The 20178-nt window shown below is 36.7% G+C and overlaps 1 protein-coding gene across 1 annotated transcript in view; it reads left to right on the top strand.

Annotated features, from left to right (window-relative positions):
- Window positions 1-20178, top strand: part of LOC140163004 (growth hormone secretagogue receptor type 1-like) — a 151283-nt gene that overhangs the window by 31560 nt on the left and 99545 nt on the right. The window lies entirely within an intron of this gene.

The following is a 20178-nucleotide window of genomic DNA, read 5'->3' as shown; positions in this document are numbered from 1 at the left end:
CACGCTGATAACTCACATTCAGATCTCGCGAATATTAATCATAACCGAAGCAATTAGAACAAGCTGGGAAAGCAGCATTAAGTTCGATCCCGATATACAAACACTACTCAAAAACAGATATTGCTAGAATACGCGATCTTGGGTTTTTGCGGGATTTTCACTGCTTAGACTCTAATTGTGGTTTTATTCACATAAGATTTCGCCAGTCACGTATTACGCAACGCGCAACTAAAAGTGCAGCTACAGTGGTGTGCGTGCCATCCTATATCAATACACGATGCTATGAGTTTCATTTTTCTAACAAACTTTAGACAAGGACGTGTCTCTACATTGACATCACGACTTGTTTATCTATCACTTCTTTTCGTGAATTTCAGATTTTCCTTGCTCCTTTCTTTGTCATTTTCTGCCATGCTGTCTCCTTTTTTCATAGGCATGATCTCGCCCACTTTGTACTTTAGTACATCACTCACCGACTCAATTTACTTGTTAGTTTTCCTTTAATGTATTCGGTGCCTTTTATGAGATCAGGTTGGCTTGTGTTAAGGCCCAACAGATCTCTGGGGTGGAATCACAGTAAGGAAAATAAAATATTATCCTTTTTTTACGTGGGTGATGGCAATTCTTATTTGCATCATAAAATAATCGTGTTTGTATATTCTTGGTGGTGTAGTGTGCTCACTCATTCTAAACGTTAACAAATAAAATGTTTTGTAACAGTTATTGTTAATGTATGTATATGGCTATGCAATTTTATTATAACCTATATAAATCCTTCGTCAAACATTAAGGCACCAGATCGACTAGACAAATATCATAGCATCACTCGTTCCTGCAATTATTTACCATATTTATAGCATATCGCCACCCAATTTACATAAAAACACAATTTATTACAAGTTGGAATGTCATAAAACTTTTAGAAACTTCTACCGCTGTTTCCCCATAAAGTTTGTTTATACTTCGATGGTAATGGTGAGCGATTACTCTTTGACTATGCTGTCAAAATCCACCATCCTTTACCAGATTCTTTATTTTCACACTGTGTTCTTATCTAGACGAAAACGTGTCTTTACATTCGCCCCGCGACTTGATCACGTATCTCTTTATCTTGTGGATTTCAATTCTTCTTTCCTACCTCGTTGTTTTCCATATTGTCTGCCGGGTTCTATTCTTTAACAATATCCCGATCTCGCCCAGATTGGGTTTAGTATTTCAGTTCATCTCTCTCCCACTCGATTTACGTGTTCGTTCCCTTAAAGCAATGTTGTAACTTTTCTTAAGAATTATATGTGTATTTCTTCAACAAATTGTTAGTTTCACTGTCAGATATACTCTTTTCAATTTTGAGCATAACAATTGAGGCAAAGCAATAAATACTCGCTATTTAATTGCATTGGCAACATGTCACTTCGTTGATCGGGACTGAGGTCGGTCCTTTTGATAATGTTATGACCATTCTGTACGGCTTGTTCATACAGTTGTAAAAATCGTTTAGGTGTTCGACTAGAGAAAGAAAATAACTATTATACTGAAGGATCATAGTGGTACCTTTCTCCTACGCGTATGAGAAGGGTTCAAAGGTGTAAGCTAGTCAACCCCATCTCAATGCATAATAGTTAGGCTACATGTTAAATAATTTGTGTATATATTTGCGTCAGTATAATACTTTTTCGATCATAAAAAAACCCGATTGAGTGAAATTAATATGTATATTGTTGTGCATTTGAATTAAATGCAAGAATAAACTAGAAAAGTATATTACTGTATGTCCACTTCCTGCAATAATATAGCATTCTATATCTACATCGTCATATGCACACTTTATATATCCTTCCTGCAGGATACCTCCACTGTTTTCACACCTGCAATTTTTAAACACCTGTTTCTAAGCAAAAGCCCGAGTGTTTGGACCAATAATATCAGAAGGTAATATTTCAGACCATCTTGTGCGAAAAATGTTCTTGCTATCAGTGACTTTAGTTTCTAGTATAGGGATGTGCACCCCAATTAGGGGGGAATTAAAACAAATCTAACGTTTCCGTCAGAATTTAAAAGACACCAGTGCGTGATTTTGATTTGGTAATTAGTCATGACAATTATTATTCATTAATTTCTAATTAATAAGCTTTACATGTGCAATTGTGCATCTCATAAACGACCTCTTTTGCACACATGTTATGTGCTCGCGGTGATTACTTTTAGTAAGCTTTTAAACTGTTTACCTAAAAGAAATTTATCTTAGCTTAATTAAGTAAACGTAATGTATTCGTGTTTAGCTTAAGGAAATCAAGTAAAACAACATTGAGGTTTATATCGTCAAATCCAATTTGGCATTTCTTTTTCAAATATATATAATATAACTGCATCATAATGGCTATTTTTGTACTAATTAAAACGAAAACAGAGCTTAATCTGGATTCGATTGCAATTATATTTGGCGTAATACTTTCCTCCCGTCTCTTGACAATGCGTTATACCATATGATTAAATAAAGTTACATAAAGAGATATATCCGAAGTACTTCATAACTCTTACACAAATATATATTTTACGTCACACACAATGCCCATGAGTATAAATTTTGCTTGACTTGATGGTAGATAAATACCAAAGTTCAATTCCCATTTGATGAAATAAAATAGAAAATCATCTTCATTCTATTTTCAATGCGTTCAATTAATTGTTATCATTAACGTGACGGCAGAGGATTAGTACCTGAGTGTATCAAGTCATTTGGGTATAAAATCGAGGGTTTATAATGACGGGTGAAAAACCGTAGGGACTTGTAGGACGAGGTTTAAGGGCGAAACATGCTCCCGCACTGACAGTACATAAGTACACAAGGCATTCATCCTTGGGTGTTTCTTTCTATGCACACTAAATGTAATTTTATAAACTTCGATTTATATTCATTTGAAGAGCTGCATCCAACTTTTCAATGAAAAGGAAATAAGTCTGTACAAAAATAGATACCAATGTTTACAAATTATACAATGTTTCAAATTACCATAATTATTTGACGTTGATTGTTACCCTACCTGTGTCTTCACGCACACTTTATTACATGTATTTTGCCATAATTTGCTTCCAACACTATCGCAATTTACCACAATGTTCAACTACACAGATTCCTACTCAGATGAAGACAAGGATACATTCTTTGAAGAGTTATCTGATGTTATAAACAGTACAAAGAATCAGGATATGCTGGTGGTAATGGGAGACATGAATGGACACGTGGGAAGTGAACGATCACCTTGGGAAGATTACCTAGGACCCCACAGTGCACCAAACACAAGTCGGAACTACAATGGACAACTCATCTTGGAACTTTGTGCCCAACATGATCTCTTTGTCACAAACACATTCTTCCAACATAGGAGTAGCCAAATATTCACATGGTACAAGTGGAATGACCTCACCAAAGCTTCTCAGCTTGACTTCATCCTCATTAGAAAGACAGATCGATGCAAAGTGAATGACTCTAAAGCAATGCCAAACATCCACATAGATACTGATCACAGACCAGTCATGATGGAAACAAGTGCAAGGAGAAGACCACGGCCAAATAAAAGGCAGCAACCTGAGACAATAAACCTCAGAAAATTAGCAGAAGAACCAGTGAAGGCAGCCATCGAACAACAGATGGATCAGCTATTCCAAAAACTACCAGATCAGGAAGGAAATACAGAAGAAGAGTGGACATGGTGCAAAGATGCTCTAACAGACACCCTTAAAGCAAACTGTGGGACTAAGAAAAGAAAAACAGGACAAGTGAAAGGGACATCCTGGTGGAATGACACGGTCAAAGCAGCAACCAAAGAGAAGAAAAGACTCTTTAAGAAATGGTCCAAAAGCAACCTGGAAGCAGACTACAACGAGTACAGGGAAGCCCGGCGTAACTGCAAGAAGACTATCAAAGAAGCCAACGACCAGTCTTGGAAAACATATGGGGAAGATCTGGCAGAAAAATCAAGTAGCTCAAGCAGAGAGTTCTTTAAAGCAGTTAAAGCCTACAAACAGCGGGACGAGCCTTTTGACCCAACCGCCATCATAAACGACAAGGATGGAAACCCCCTCACAGACAGCTGCGAAATCACCAACAGATGGGGATAATACTTCGAAGATTTGCTCAACCCAAGCGGTGACGGTGACAGACAACAGCAGCAGCCCTTCCATCCTCGGTTCCAAGAGGAATTTGATCCACCCATACTCCAGGAGGAAGTCAGAAATGCCATTAAAACCAGTCCCAAAAACAAGGCAGCTGGAATTGATGACATCACAACAGAAGCCATACGTGCTTGTGGAGATACAGGAGTCAAATGGTTGACAAGAGTGTTCAACAGGGCTTGGGAGGAGCGAGCTGTACCCGATGACTGGCAACGTGCAATAATTGTCCCCATCTGGAAGAAAAAAGGGAGTAAAAGAGATTGTAGCAAATACAGAGGAATCTCTCTGCTCAGCCATACTGGGAAGATTTATGGAAAGATCTTAGAGAAACGAATACGACCAGTTGTTGAACATCAGCTGAGCGAAGCGCAGTTTGGGTTCAGGAAGAACAGAGGGTGCACTGATGCCATATTTGCTCTGAGACAGCTGTGCGAAAGGAGTATTGAGTACAACCAAGATCTGTACACTATATTCATAGACCAAGAAAAGGCGTTTGATCGAGTAAACAGAGATCTACTCTGGACTGTGCTAGAAGACTACGGTGCAAAAGGGCAACTACTGGACAGTGTGAGAGCCATCTACAGGGACAGCCTCTGTACTGTCAGGACAAGGACAGGACTCACCAAGTGGTTTCCTGTGAAGTCAGGTGTCCGACAAGGATGTGTCCTCTCGCCCCTCCTGTTCCTCATTTTTATGGACAGGATCACCCAAGAAGCAAATCTAGATGAAGAAGCTCTCAATGAACTACTGTTTGCAGATGATCAATGTCTCATCCACCAAGACAGCCTTAGCTTACAAAACCACACCAACAGACTGCACGCAACCTGCCAGAAGTATGGCATGAGCATAAGCATCCCAAAGACAGAAACCATGCTGATCAGCCGATCCCAAAAGACCTTGGACATCAAGATTGACAACACAACCCTCCAGCAATCAAAGGAGGTTAAGTACCTGGGCAGCATCTTTACTGAAGACGGGAAGATAGACCGAGAAATTGAAACCAGATGCCAGAAAGCAAACAACATCACCTTCATGCTTGGGCCTATACTTTCCCACCCAGCTGTGCCAATGGATGCAAAAAGAACAATCATCAATGCAATCTATACTCCGACTCTATGCTACCAGGCACAAACATGGGCTATGAACAAAAAGACTGAACGGAAGATCACCACCTGTGAAATGAAATGCCTACGAAAAGCTGTAAACAAGACACGGCGGGACAAAATTAGAAATGAAGTCATCAGAGACATGGTTGGCACCAAGCCTATGCTAGACCAGATTGAAAGCCATCGCATCAAAAATGGTTTGGGCATCTTATGCGCATGCCCACAAATCAACCAGCCCTGCGGACCTACAACAGCAAACTGTCCGGTACCAAGCCTGTAGGAAGACCAAGAAGAAGATGGATTGAGGGGTCAAGAAAATCCTGACAAGGCACAATACCAACCTGACAGATGCTACCCATGCAGCCCAAGACAGACGTCCCATCATTTCCCCGCGACTCTGAGAGGAACAAGCGGAGGACAAAAGTAAAGTAAAGTAAGTTCAACTACAATTCAAAACATTGGACTTATTTAGATATGTACTCGTACACATAGAATATGATGTACACAATATAAATCAGGCATACTGTTACTGGAATGCCACATAAGGAAACTTTAAGTATTTAACTGTATGTTGTGTCACGTTGTTGACCAAAGTATGAGTGTTGTATATTGGGACATCCGGTTGTGATTGTGGAATAAATCAATGGGTGAGTTTTCAACAAAATATGTACTGCAAATTGAGCTGCAAAGTGTTGAAGACTTGTTATCTCTAGAAGAACCAGTACAAGACGTGTTAGATTGCATTGGCAGTCATTTTCTTGATAATATATCAAACGGAAGTTTGGGGCGAGATAATCCATACACATGGCATGGGTCCGAATCGAAAACTCTTGAAATATTCTTATGGAACTTATGTCATTCTTCTCGTGTGTCTGGTTTATTTGTCTGAATATCTGTGACATGACTTTCTTTTCATGTAGAAACGTTTCCCGATTTGTAACGCCGTTAACGCCCTGCACTATTCTGTACTGCTCTCCTTTCCCCTTATTGGCGCTTCGTTCTCTGTTCTCTTTTGTTTCTTCATCTTTATTTGCAGCGTCCTCTTTTTTCTTTCTCTTTTATTATTATTTTATTTCGTCGCTTCTCCGGTAATTATTAGGTTAATTTATTTTTTCTAAAAATGATCAAAACGAATGGTCCGACCATTACATCAAGTCATTTGTCGGTATATTGTGAGAACACAGTAGAATTGGACAAGCCTTAGCCTTTGTATGCTTTGAGGATAAACTTCCATTTGAAATCCACACTATACCCCTGTGGAAGATTTTGGAAATATCTTCCACAGAGGGAGTATGAATTTCAAATGGAATGAACACATTAGAAGCTCCATTTGAAACTCACTCTCCCTCAGGGGAAGATCCTGTTTGAATCTTTCTCAAAAGGGTGTATGAAATTCAAATGGAGCTGCCTAATGCGCTCATTCCATTTGAAATTCATACTCCGCTTGTGGCAGATATTTCCAAAATCTTCCACTGGGGTAATGTGGATTTTAAATGGAATAGCCCATTACATTCATCAACGTAAAGTGATGTAACGTTTTCATACATTTCATAAGCTATTCCTAACACGTATTTAATGAACACTTGGTGCCTGTTTGAAAATCATTAAGGTATACACGTCGCATACACGACTTAGTTTAAGCACTATTTCAAATCTGCCATTAACATATTAATGAATATGTGAACATATATTTAGCAATATACTTTTCTGTGCAGATTAGCGTTACATTAACAGTTGAGTTCAAGTTCGCACCAAATCAATAATATCTGTATATTTTGTTGAAACAAGGTGGTACACTTTGCTATCCGCACGATAATTCTTTACTCGTTTTATACTTTACATTACTCCTTCATGTATCCTTTGTACTCTGCATAAGTAACATGACAATGTAAAATAAATTGAGAGCCGACAACATTTCGCTTACACTTATTCCATCAGCAGTTGTATAATTATTGACGAGTAGGCTTCAAGTTCAATTTCTTGAATTTGAAGCTCCTCTTAAGGAACTTAACAATTGTACTCTGATTGAAGGATAACATTATTGCAGGAAATTCACAATAATTGTATTAATATTGCTTGATATTTGTTAGATTTCAACAACCACTTAAGCGCATCTAATGGGTTCAGATGCAAAACGGGATATATCCATTTCTCGATTTGAGAGCGGGAGCAATCTTAACTCGACAAAGAACAGAATAAGAAAATATATTTTGTTTTGATCATAGTTTCAAATTATACATCGGATTTTTTAAAAGTAGGGTGTCAATTAAAAGCCAGCATTATAGGGCAGATGTTCTTGGCCTTTACGGAGAAATTTAAAAATGGCGTATATCGACTTGTGCATCTTAACTCTTCTTGCACCTGCTCGCTCCGAGTGCCTTCCGAGATCACTTCAGAGTGTTTATGGAACGGGTTTGTTTCTAGAAAAATTAGAATTTCACAACATGATTGAATTCAGAAGACAAAGTCACTAAAACTAGAATACTGTATTATATTTCCAGCGGTTATATTGTTATGGATTTGATAAAAACCTGACTAAAAGGTCATGTAATCAATCTGTAGTGTATACAAAGTAATTTTGGGAGGATTGTCGAATTGTACGTTTAATAAATGAAAGGTTTACGCATTTGTCTGGCTGAAAATGGAATCGTAGTTTTTCAAGATGGTGCCGGACACCATCTTGGATTTCTGGGTGAAAATGTTAAACTAATATCAGAATCGGAATCCTTGTGCTCGACATACCCGAAAAGGTGTCTTTTGTCATGATTATAGGTGGTCAGATTTAGCCTTTCTGAAAGGCCCGTTGGTTATTTTCCCACATAAATATTGTATCAGTAAAAATACCCAGTAGTAAAATAGCGCCGCCGCTACAGAGAGCCGGCCAAAATATCCTGTAACGTCTAATTTCTAAAATATAAAATTCCTAAGAAAGCTAAATATATGTAAATTTTGAAATAAAAAAAAATACTACCAATAGTAGTGCTCTTCATACCTAGAAAAATTCAACTTTCCCGGTATAAATCATTCTGGGATACCCTGTATGAAAGCCATTCCTCGTATTCAGAATGCAATGTGGTGTGTTTGATATTTTCTCAGATCCCACAAAATACTGTGCAAACGCTGCTATTCGATCACATAAATATGATGTTCTTATTGAAATAAAACACTCTAACCCCTTTCAGGTATCCTATGGATTGATTTTGCACACCATGTGCAGATGTAAAAAAAAGAACATCCGTGGCATCTTCGTTTTCAGATGTCTTTTCAAATAATCTTGTTTTTGTTTTCGGTGCAGAATTTGACACAGGGTTTTTATTAATTTGGATACAAATCATTTTTGACCTACCTTACCACCGAGAATCTGAAATGTGTTAGCGTAAAAGCAGGATAGCCATGTTGTTGTTTTTTTGTTGTTTTTTGGGGTTTTTTTCCTTTTGTTTAATAGAGTAAGCTGAATTCGATTTTTCTTACTGAATTGGTAAAATATGGCAACAAGATATTGACAAAATGAAAATTGAGAAGTTGTAAATATTTCACATTTCACCATAACGTTATGAAACTTTTATCAAAAGTTTCCCTGACTTTCAATTATCAGGAAAAATTGGGGCAACTCATTTGCAAATATTCTATTGGGTTACGCTTCTGGGGATACATCGGATACATTATTAGCCCAGATTTATCCCAGTCAACTGTAAATTTAACCAAATATTAATCTACAGTATTTTAATCGCTTCGATCGATAATACATAGCGATAGTACTCTTTCTTGCGCACTAGTTAAACGTTTGACAACGCTCTAATAACATCTATGATCGTATTTCTACCCTTAGGAAAACGAAAACATCATAATAATTATGAGTATTTAAGTTATACTTGTAATAAATGTTAGTACTTTTAAATCATTAAAATTATAACACAAACCATGATCTTATTTTCACCATCAGGACCACAGAAAATGTCAGCCTTTATTGCCCTAAATGTGTAGTATTAATTTTCCATGTTTTCATTTCATTATCTTGATACCTTATTCATTAATCTAAAAGCTGAATATTTGTTTATGTAACAAGAGACACAGAATCTGTACGGGATTGATAAAATATGGTAAAATATGTCCACAACTGCAAGAAAAATGAGTTTCAGGTTTTGAGACATTTTTCCTGGAATAAATAAAAAATACAAAATAAATAAAAAGCAAATCGATAAAATTATAAGATGGCAACGTAAATGGTTAAAAAATGAACATTATTTGTGTACGTTTCACCTATTTGGTAAATCATATAAGGATTTGTGATAGGACCACGGATGTCCTCACCTGTCTGAAGTAACCTCGTTAGCACGGTTCTTGGATAGCATGTACAACTACGTCATTGTAAAGAAAATGTGAACACTGATGGCGCTATTTATCTGAAATCGTGTTTTCATCTTTACAAGGAGAAGACATTGGTATAGTGCAATTACAACATCAGTAAAAGAGTAACAAATAGCAACGAAATTTTGAAACACCTTTTTATCACAAAATGTTAGCAATAACTTATATTATTTGACTAAAATAAATTAAACATATGTAAATAGCGCCCTCAATTTGCACACAGATATACAGTTTATGGAATAAAAGATGCTACAAAAAAGCAGAAAAAGATGAATAAGTTGAAAAAGAAACGAACACATGTGTTATATGGAAATATAATTATGTAAATATTAATGTGATAGTTGTTGGTATTGTCCAGGTCTAGAACTGAACATTATATAATGTTTTGTTAGATAATTTAATAAATGATCACATCAAATAACCGTTATCGTTATTGCGTAATATTTTAATACCATGGCGTAAAAACGATATTCGCATAGGTGTGCCGATATTAGCCTGAGTCCCTCGGCCCCGATCTCGAAACAATCAACATGGCGGAATAAAATGGCCGTTTCTCGATTCGGGGCCTGAGAACGAACCGTGCAAAAAAGTGGGGCGATTAATTCTTTTGTATTGTATTGTTTTCACGACGAAAACACGTCGGGCGTGCGCAGTAGCTCAATCAATGACGTAGAAACTAGCTCAAACTCATCAGCAGTATTATCGTTGACGCCTGCGCAATACTTGTTGTACGGCCAGTGGGGCTTGTAGAAGAGATGACGTGATTAATTATTCATGAAATTAATTTTTTTTGTGAAATCAGAGCAGAGAGATGCCATCAGCTTGTCTGTGTGAAAGTGCATAGAAAAAACAACAAAATATGTTTAATTTCAAACCTGATTGTCAATGCTGAAACTTTGGCTGGAGAAGTTGAAGGTGACGTTGCTAGTTATCTTTTAGACCGTTTATCTGAAGTCATGGGTTATTTTAGAGCAAAATAGGAGGCATTTTTGTGCCATGTAAACGGCGATCGGTATTTTCTAGTTTGCAATTCATGAATTGTATGTACACTGTCAAGAAGCAGCCAGATAAATTCAACTATACGGATTGTATACAAACCGTAATTTGTATGTTATTCATTGATCAGTGTAGCCTAGGCACCGGCTAAGCATGTAAGTACTACAGAAAGCTACTAAGTCATGCACGGTCTCAAGACAGACAAAGAAATTCATTGTCGTGATGGTCATGAATGATCATGATGATTGCATACCATGGCATGATAGGCATGTAGGACCTACGGCATACAAACATATGTACATCAGATTCAGACATGCATAATATGCTGCACGAAGAGCTAATGTTGTCATGTTCTTGAACCCGCCCGGGTCTTCGATGTCATAATCAAACCATGAACAGTGTGACCGTGATGGTGCTGGTTTACAAATTTAAATTACGATGTCACGTACAGTGTATGTCAAGTCTGAATCTGAGTATGCTTGTCATTGCACGACTGTCAGTCCCGCTGTCAATACATTGTAACTTGCCTCACCGAGAGCTGTGCTGTACAACTGCATGACTCCTACATCAGACGCTGCACTGAACTTGAAATTGGATGGTATTCTTCATGTTAAAAAACTGGTAAGTTCATGTCTTCATGCCAAATCATGGGTTGGATCTCAAGACTCAATTTTACAATTTGACAAAGACTCGATCCAAAAACGGAGTCCCACAATTATGACTAGGCCTATCATGCCTAGGCTCGGGCTTCATGGCTTAGACTTAGGCTTAGCCACAAAGTATTCAAATGTGAGTAAGCCTAGAAGAATGATAGGCCTAGCCTGTCATGGTATGTTTTGCATGAATGTAGGACAAAATACTGGTCATGCTAGGCCTAGTATTATGCTAGTAGTACTGACTATGTACGGTACATGTAATCCTATTTACCTAACTTTTTCCAAGTCTACGGCTGGGCTTGCACACATTTCTCCATTTAGGCATTACACTTACCGTAGTCTATGGCTGGGCCCTCATGCATCGTACCATCAGGGCATTATACTTGCCGTAGTTTACGTCTACGCACCCCCACATTAGTCTAAGATTGGACCTATTATACACACATCGTATCGTTATATATGCACGGTGTTACACTTGCATGACTTGCTGTAGTCTACAGCCTAGCCGTGTACCTACCGTTATTAGAACGTAAGTTGCGTAACATTGTGACGTAAGTTACGCAACGTAAGTTACGTTTGTAAGTTACGTTGGGTAACTTAACAATGCAATGCAATGTAAGTTACGCAACGTTAAGTTATGTTGCGTAAATTAACAACGCAACGTAAGTTATGCTGCATAACGTAAGTTACGTTGCGTAACTTAACAACGCAATGCAACGTAAGTTACGCAACGTAAGTTACGTTGCGTAATGTAAGTTACGTTGCGTAAATTAACAATGCAACGCAACGTAAGTTACGTCATGCAAGTTGTGTGACGTAAGTTGCGTAATGTCGGTTACGCAATGTAAGTTATTCAACGTAAGTTACGTTGCGTAACTTAACAACCAACGCAACGTAAATTGCGCAACGCAACATAAGTTACGAAACGTAAAGGGGTGTCACGTTGCGTAAATTAACAACGCAATATAAGTTACGCAACGTAAGTTACGTCACGTAAGTTGTGTGACGTAAGTTGCGTAACATTGTGACTACCGTACCGTAACACTATACTGACTACCAATCCCGTACCATAGTCCTAGGCACACTCCCAACTGCACATTTATATATGACTTACAAACGGTATAATCTAAGTAAATTTTTATGACCCCTATTGCGGGCTAATTTTTTTACGACTCCCTTATCTCGAGTCGAAAAGTTTTATGACCCCCTCCCACCTACACAGACTGACGACAAATTATTCATCACCGGTACTAGTAAGGCGCGAGGCATGCAAAACTTAAATGTGAAGAAAGTGTGTGGAGCGTGTTAAAATTTTGATCATAGGGTTAAAAAAGCGTAAAGAAGGTGCGTGGAGCGGGCAAAAAATTTGAATTATATATTATTTTGAATTAACTAAAGATTGTACGTACATTTTGAGCGTAAATTGAAAGAATGCACGCGCAGCTTGGGCAAATTTTGTGTCATCAGCCTTCCATTCTATTTTGGGGTAAAATTATAACCCCCTCTATTTTTGGTCTAAAAATTCTATGATCCCCAGTATATTCATGACCCACCCCCTCTCGAAGAAAATGACAGCCCCCTATCACCGACACACTGGTCATAGAAACAAAATACACGTGAATCAAGTTGAACAATTAATAAAATAAACAGTAAAAAAAAGTGAAATATTGTATTACAATCAATATATTTTTTTTCAATTTCCCACGTTCGTATTAAATGATGAAGGAAAAAAGGAAAAACAATGCATATTTTGCAAGTCAAAGAGCTAAAGCATGAGGAGACGAGTGACAACTCAAAAATGCATGGAAAACGGCCTGGAAAATGATGTGTGAAATTAGAATGAATAAATATTCAGGCAGTACAAATTTGTTTATTTATTTATAATTTCATGTCAAATGTCATGATTATAGTAAACAATGCAAATATTTCATTCATAATAAATTATAACATCCTTAAAAGGAGATGCTGTGACCACGTGATAAGAACTAATTAATTATTCATGAGCTAATAAATGCTCCAATTTTCGAACGCAATCGTTACCAGTCCTCACCTGCAAGCACAACCCGATGACCGTGCGTAAGCAGTTGAAGGACTGGTGGATCAAGTCTATGCCGATATCAGGGTTCCAAAGGAAAAGGCTTGTGGGATTTACCGAATAAGTCAAATGTTTGCAATCAAAGCTAGTCAACACAGAGGTCAAACTATTCCTCAATATCAGAATGATTCAGAAAAAAAAATACAGTTTGATCTATCTGCGACATACGGATAATGAGTTCTTGAGTTTGACAGCTCCAGAAACTAAAAGTGCTTCGATTTAAAAAAAAAATGGTTCCAAAAAGATCTAGTTAGGAATTAGGAGCATCAGCCAAAAAGTGATTGCGTAGATGTACTGCTAATGCCACGGTACAACTTTATCGTTACTTTTATATACTTCTTAAACCAACCCTTATCACTCATCTCCAAACTTGCGATAAACATTTTAAATTAATTATGAGCCGACAACCTTTTTCTTTCAGTATGTTTAGTTGTTTAATCAATACGAGTAGATGTCAAGTTCAAGAGCTCCATCGATCAGGAAGATAACTATGTACATTAATGAATTGATTGAAGGTTAACATTGCGGTGATTCTTTATAGTGATACCTAGTTTCCTCCCGGAGGTTGCTCAATATTGTATAGATTTTGACAGCAGCTGTTACAAGATGTTGTTTGTGTGTTTGTTTATTTTGCACCTGTTAGCTTACAGCTTCACTCATTGTGGGTTAATAATGGGAAATGATGTTGACAAGAGGTAAACATGTAAACAAAATGAATTGGAGTATCAAAAAAATTGAAGCATGATTGGTGTTTTCCGGTGTTAGGAAATGTTTTGTTAATTAGGAATTTATCAAATTCAATTATCACAGTTTTGAAATAGCTTATCACTGATATTAGACACACAGTATAGAGAATCCTGCGTCTAAACATCATTATTGTGGCTGGCTACTAAGAAAATTATATAAACCACCTTAATGATAAACCAGTGGGTACACCAGAAAATTGATGTCAATACAACGTTGAAACGTTGTATAATGGTTGTATATGAAAGATTTTTGACGTAAATTGGTTGGTTTAACGTTGTTATGACATAATTTTACGACCGTGGGCAAATTTTGGTTGGTTTAACGTTGTAATAATAAAAACAAGATGTACATTTTTAGTATTTGAATTCATCCGAAACATTTAGACAGGCGTCATATAATTATGAAATCACTTTGATTATCAACGCTTCCGGAGATTATTATGACATACGTTTTAATGACAAGTATGTTACTTTTAGTTTAAGGGTCTGTCACATTGTTTATTCTTGTGTTAAAAGAGAAAATTGATTTCTGCAAATCTCAAACAAAACTGATGATGATATTAATGACTTGCGTTAAGATAACATGATTATAGCATGAAAAACCGCCGATTCAAATAGATTATTACAACACAGCATCAACTACTAATTTACGAAAAAAGCCCAACTGGTTCGACAAACTTATTTATGTCCATTAGAATGTGTCATCTGGCCATTTGCTAAACTTCCAATCTCGCATAAGAGTTAATCCATAAATGCAATCCGCCGCAACACGTGTTGTCCATTAAAATCCGCAGAATGCAACAAGTTACACGTAGCTGCCGGCATATTTTGTTACATGAGAATTCATTGTGAGATCTCAGTAATGCTAGAGTGTGAAATGGTCATTATATAATTTCACCACGGGGCAATACGTATAAAGGAGCATGAGCAAATATCCGTTTTTTGTTGCCAGTTCTCCTGGCGGGAGACAATGGGAGAGGCTTTTAGAGTGTGGTGGATCTCATATTTGTTTCACGAATCTGTGTATAGTATTTTTCTCTTCGAATACCAATGGATATATTGACCAAGTGGTAAACGATATCATGACGCAAGGATGAAAGTTATCATTTCATTGAGTCTACTATATGTTTATATATTATGTACAACACGAATGAGCCGTATGTCCTAAATTGTATTCTTAGTTACAATGTAAAATGTGCATGAAGGTCGTATTCATCGGTACCTCAAGTTGGCGCGACATCTATCTCATTTTGATAATCAAACACCAATCAATAATTCTATTGATCAAGAGAATAATAAGCTTCTACCTTAGATGGCTATAGAATTTTTAATAGCTCTGGTCTTTGTTTGCTTTTGCTAAAGCATGTTCAAGTGGTGGGTTGCCAGGTATTGTATTTTGTATAGGTATGTATAACCAACAATTAACAATCAGAGAACTTTATTGTACCTTATTGACTTGGGGATGATTTGAAATGACCGCTAATTATGAATGTTTGATATTGATCGCCAGCAATGTGGAAAAAGAGATACATGTAGAAACGAAAAAAGCTACCATTTTGTTCAAGGGGCAAGTTCAACAAACCATAACCCCGCTTCTGGATATCGTTTGAAGTCAAATGATATTCCATTTTAAAGCTCATGGTGTATATTTTCTATACACGAAAAAAAAAACTGACCGGGTGAGGAATTTACGGGTCATGCGTCGTGTACAGTCATATACGTATACGAACAGAAGAGCCTGCAATTTAACAGAATGTGAATGATAAATTCGACCGGCAAGGACTTACGACGAACGGTTTTCTATCTTCGCGCATAATAAACCCAGTGAGACAAAATGAATCTAGTATTTTAAAAGTAATATTTCTGTGTTTTTGCTAATAATAATATCAACGCAAAATCCGACAAAGCTAGATGAAATACGCACCTTTTATGATAATTACTATAATGAAAATGAAAAGCTCTGATTCAGTCATCAGACAGAGAGAGTAAACCTGTTTTATCACGATTTGATAGACTAAGGATGCAGTTCCCGCCATCTAACACAACAAAAGTGAGGATTAATTCACACATTTACAAGTCTATACAGATCAATTGCAAAATTAAAGAAGACACGTGTTATACATAGCAGGGCTTTCACAAAAGTTGTTACGTTCTTTGTTTTACATAACTAATTCGTTTTACAAATTCGTTTCATACGAGAACAAATTATTACACTCTGTCTTTAGATATAAGGCACCAGAAACAAATTTGTTCGATCTTTCATGCTTGTTATTAATGAATTATCCACTAAGTAATAAACATTAATCCTAAATTTATACTGGTCAATATCAAAACAGGCAAATATTCATAAGTTATAACAATTAACAATGGTTAATTAACAGATTTAATAAATAATAAGGATCGACCAAGCATCGATGTTCGATCGAAAGATCGAGCTGATTTGTGTCCATTGCCTAAGTATTATGAATTAAAAAGCATTAAAATCTATATTTTTATATATGATTTTGTACACAGCCCTTCGTTGATCGCAATGCATCGTCACAGCATTCTTCTCACTGTCAGTGTCATTTGAAGTGTGAACCACCAAGTATGGCATCGACAGAGAGGTCAATCAAAATAGATCACAAAAGAGACCAACAAATACGACATTAATTCTTAGTACTTTTGTGAACCAAAAATAGGACATCAAAGGAGTCAGGATATTGGGATTCTTTATGAAACGGGTGGAAACTTGATTGATCCTAATTCTGTCGTCAAATGTCCTCTGGTGATGTCAAGGATACGTGCGATTCAGGTTAACACGTTTAGAATATTATATTTCAAATTCCATTCTAATGAATATTCATTTGATATGCATTTTGGTGATAGCTGGTTTAATGGATTATTATTTAAAATCAAGTCACGTAGAAACTAATACTTTATACATCAGGGTTCAGAACAAGAAACCGTAACTCACTATGACCAGCTCTCACAAAATGAGCATAAAGTTGGCTCCTTGCTTTGGTCTTCACAAATCAATATTTCCTCCACAATGTCTTTTGTTTTCTATTAGATTTTTTATCTTCTGTACTACCCTGGCGACTTTATGCTTTTTTTGTGGGAGCAGGTGATTGTGAGTTGAGGCTTTCTGGCTCTCAACCCTCGACATCATTATTGAAATCTACAAATTCCATTGCACTAATATTCAATTATCCAATATGCAGATTAACTTGCTCAAATGATTGGCGTCATGCCAACCTTTTTTACAGTAGAAATATATTTAATGGGCAATAGAGAAATATATAAAGGATTACTCGTGGATAAGAATATGCATAAGTGGTATATTAAAACATATCTGGTTCATATTTCAACCAATAAGTAAAAATCGCCCACAGTTGAACAATATAGTGTAATATTTTACGAGTGCAATGTACGCTTCCGTGCACTTGTGGCATCCCATTGACTTACATTCATTTCTTACAGTACTGACAAAATCGGTCTGGTTTGACAGCAGTGGCGTTGGATACTAAATGTTGTGTCCGCTGGGTTACTCGTATATAGTCTGACGGCTGACCGACTGCGCCAGCAGTTGAAATGGAGAAGTAGAATACAAAACTTAAACCTCGAAATTTTGTTTTTCGCCTTGTTTACATAAAAAGTTTTGCAGAAGACAAATGACTATGGGACCAGTCGAGCTGCCGGTGCATGAAATTCAAAACATTGCAAAAGGATGTGTTTCTTTTTACGGCCCTATTTACATTACCCTAATTTTACATAGATTACTTCTAACTATCTTGTAACTATCTTGTGGATCAACGTCTTGAAGTTGTGCCTATGCGTAGCGCACTATAAATCACTGCGTTTTATTTTTATCTGATTTAGCATCAACAAAAATTAGCTGGTTCCCAGTCTTGAATCAATCTGCAGCGATCAGATCATATGGAAGATATTCACTAACCATTTGACATGTCACGCCAGTCAGCTATTTTCATAAACTATATGAAACAAAAACTTTTAAAAATATCCCGGAAAAAAACATAATACCTTCTTAAGGACGATGAAAAATAGGTGAAGAAAAAGTAATGTTCGTCAATCCGCATTCCTTAGACTACAGGAACAGTCGAGCTGCCGGTGCATACAGTGAAATCCAAAACATTGCAGAATGGTGGGTTTCTTTTTGACGGCCATATTTACATTACCCTGATTTTACATAGATTACTTCTAATTAACTATCTTGTAACTATACCTGTAAAGTGTGCAGAGGCTTGTGGATCAACGTCTAGGCGTTGTGCACTATAAATATCTGCGCTTTTTTTCTTTTTTTTGATCTTCAGATCATGCATGAAATTGAAGCGTTAAATCTTTATCTATCTTTGGGTGGAAATATATTATTCGATAAAATCTTGAGAACAGAAACGTCATTTTATCCCTACGAGATTTAGATTCCCCCTTCTCTCGCTGTAATTCTGGTAATTACATCCTTCAAGAGTTTAGACAAAGTAAATATAAACCCTAATAGAATTTTATTTTCTACTTTAACCATCAATAACTTGACCCAAATTTCACTGTATTTCAATGCAAAAATAACATAACCTAGAAAGAGCTTGCAAATGCTTGCATCGGATTTAAAACTCCACGACTGAACAGAATCGTTATTGAACATAATAATATCGCGATGGCCGAATATGGAAACGCAGACTTCGTAGCTATCTTTTATTTTCTAATTCTAACAAAACAAAAAAAGATAACAAAAATCAAACAGGATAGTTATTGATAAAAACATTTCCCTTTTTTGGTTACAGAAAAACGTTGAAAGTTACAATTTCTAGAACAATCAATATAGTTGGCAAGAAAATCGGTATCAGACCTAGAAACACAAATGAGTTAGTCTTTTATGGGCCATGGGTCATCATGTGTGGTTTAACAGTGCACATAGAGAGTAGATTCACTAGATTACTTTCATACCACTGCGGATAAATATTTTGATATACTGTATATTGATGGCTAATGTTATAATCGTAAGTATTCCCATTTAAACGAGCACAATGACCTTGAAGCAAACATTTAATTCAGAATTAAATTCAGATCATTTAATTCAGATCTTAAATATGGGGACAAGTTTCCCATCGTATAATCGTAACCTCGAGACATTTGATTTACTATACATTTGGCATCTAAACGAGACAATAAGTCATTCAATCTGGATCTGTAGAATACATTTAGTTTACTCCGAATGTCATGTACAGCAGACAAACGCTTCCTTACTTGTATACATTTCTTAACCAAGTGTGATTAACATTGTGAATTTACTGACAACGTTATTCTTTCATTCGTCCCATCAAGCTGAGGTGCAAATTTGAAGTTCATTTCGAGTGTTCCATCGACCAGGAACATACAGTTATGTTAGTTGGTTGATTAACATTTAAAATTGTTACTTCTGAATCGACACATGGGCATAATGTTCGTCTTTCTTAGTATACAAGTCATTGTCTACCACATTTCCTTATACTTATTGCATCACTCTGGTCAGGGCCGGATTTACCATTGGGCCAGATGGGCCCGGGCCCAGGGCCCCACAAATTGTTCTGTACATCTTCCTTTTTAGCCCGACAAACACAATGTTTTGGGCCAAAATAGGTTAAATTGATTTGCGTGCAATGGCTCGTTATGAAGCAAATTCCACCTTAAATTAACCTGTTGCTCGAATTTTACCTGTTATTCTCCTCTTCTTCTAAATTGTAATGCTCTCGCCGCCACTGTAGATTTTGAACCTAAACCAAAACTTGGCCAATTAAGTGCAAATAATTTGCCCAGGGCCCCCAAAAGGTAAATCCGGCCCTGCACTCAAGACCTCAAACCTAAAACAGATTGTTGTCACATTGGATGATGATGATGATAAACAGTAAATATTTATCAATATCTCCACTTCTAACTGGTTTGGAATAAAACGACCATAGCTGTCCATTAGAATGCAGTTATCTGACTCTTTGCTCAAAGTAGAATCGTTTAAAACGTAAATTCAAAAACGCTCTAATATCTGGTATCATTTTAATGCAATT

Source organism: Amphiura filiformis, chromosome 10 (genome assembly GCF_039555335.1).
Source record: "Amphiura filiformis chromosome 10, Afil_fr2py, whole genome shotgun sequence".
Classification (NCBI taxonomy): Eukaryota; Metazoa; Echinodermata; class Ophiuroidea; order Amphilepidida; family Amphiuridae; genus Amphiura; species Amphiura filiformis.
The sequence above is the reverse complement of the archived record's forward strand: the minus strand, read 5'-3'. Positions and strand labels throughout refer to the sequence as shown.